At 35.1% G+C, this 1831-nt stretch overlaps 1 pseudogene; it reads left to right on the top strand.

Annotated features, from left to right (window-relative positions):
* Nucleotides 1-313: 313 nt before the first annotated feature.
* On the top strand, nucleotides 314-1601 carry LOC114265126 (high mobility group B protein 6-like; annotated as a pseudogene).
* The last annotated feature ends 230 nt before the right edge of the window (nucleotides 1602-1831 follow it).

The following is a 1831-nucleotide window of genomic DNA, read 5'->3' as shown; positions in this document are numbered from 1 at the left end:
TTGATTTAGAATCTACGAAATCCAGAGTAACCACGAACAATTGGAGTTGTGAAATCAAGATTCAACTCATAATCAAGTTCACGAGACCAAGAATCACTCATAATCAACAACCAATTCGCGAAATCAAATCTAGGGCTAGGCCACAATCTCGAATCTGAAATCTGAACCAGGTTGCGAATATCCAGACGATTATGAACCTAGATCAGTTGCTAAGTTCCTTCCAGTAATGCGAGATGCAGGTAGGTTCTTGAGGCTCTACTACAAAAATCTGATGGGTCAATCCGGAATTAGAGAGAGAGGAACTTAGAGAGAGATATTAGAGAAAGAAATTCTCTATTCCATTCAATTTCAATATATCCAAGTTAGTTACAAATGATGTGATACTCATCTATTTATAGGATACATTATCTAACATATGCTATGCACATGACACTACATCACAATGTCTGCATTTTTCATGTTCACAAATGAGCGAAGAGCAGCTCTGCTTGCAGAGAGCAAGAGTGTCTGGGAGGTAATTGAAGAGGCCTCACTTTTAGTTTCTTGAATTCTTGTTATTGATCATATGCTAATTTGTAAAATTGGCATCGTTAGACAGGTTGCGAAGATCACAGGTGAAGAATGAAAGAACATGACAGAAACAGGAGAAGCCTTATGAAAAGGTTCAATTAACTCTGTCTTTCTCTCTCTCTCTCTACAACAACAATTTCATATTTTGGGAACTTGCAGATTGCAAAGCAAAACAAGGAAAAGTATTTGGAAGAAATGGAGGCTTACAAGTAGAGGAAGGAGGAAGAGTCTGCCAATCTCAAAAAAGAAGAGGATGAGATGATGAAAATTCAAAAGCAAGAAGCCTTGCAATTGCTCCAGAAGAAAGAGAAAACCGATAACATAATCAAGGTTTGGCCTTATAACAATGAATTGTCGATACCTTCTTGTGAAGCTTGGCTTTTGTGACCGCTAAATTATGTATGCGCTTGTTACAGAAAATGAAAGGGAATCACCAGAAGAAGAAGAAGATTTCTGATCCCAACAAACTGAAGAAGCCCACATCCTCATTCCTTCTATTCAGGTCAGTCATTTTAAAATATTTTTATAAGCACCTATATATATACCTAACAAGATTAAAAATAAATACCTAAAATTTTGGTCATTTTATTTTTATTCACAATGATGATGGAATTGCTAGTAGTCGCGGATTAGCCATATGGAGGTGAATCAAAGAATTAGCAGACATTAACAGTAACAAAATGTAATGAAATTTGCTTTATATTTTCTTATACTATGTTATTTTTGTTGATAATACAACAAAGAGGCAAGGAAGAACTTGTTGGAAGAGAGGCCGGGAATTAATAACTCTGCCTTTAATGACCTCATTTCAGTGAAATGGAAGGTGTGAAATTTAACTGTTTGTTTGGGTAATTCTTTTTTTGAAAATGTAAAAAGAAGTACTAAAAATTTTGGTTTTGTACTTGTAGGAATCGAGTGAAGAAGATAAGCAAACCTGGAATGAAAAAGCTGCAGGAACCAAGATGGAATTAGAAGAGTACAACAAATCTGCAGCAATGGAGAAGGAAAACAACAACAACCCACAACAGTAAAAAGCAAGCTTAAATATTGATGAAGGAGGCTATACTTCTGTCAATGTGTTCAAAACTATTTCTTTTCGTGTTAACATCTGTTAACTACTACTGACCCTCTAGGCATGTTAACATCGTTGATTTTTACTTTTTTTTGACCATTTGAAAGTTGAATCTGTAGTTCAAGATTGAATTAGTATGATGATTCAAAAGTAATTTGCAAAATCAACGAAGTTGTGTTTTCCAAACAT

This window comes from Camellia sinensis, chromosome 12, assembly GCF_055761805.1.
Source record: "Camellia sinensis isolate YWXY chromosome 12, ASM5576180v1, whole genome shotgun sequence".
NCBI lineage: Eukaryota > Viridiplantae > Streptophyta > Magnoliopsida > Ericales > Theaceae > Camellia > Camellia sinensis.
The sequence above is the reverse complement of the archived record's forward strand: the minus strand, read 5'-3'. Positions and strand labels throughout refer to the sequence as shown.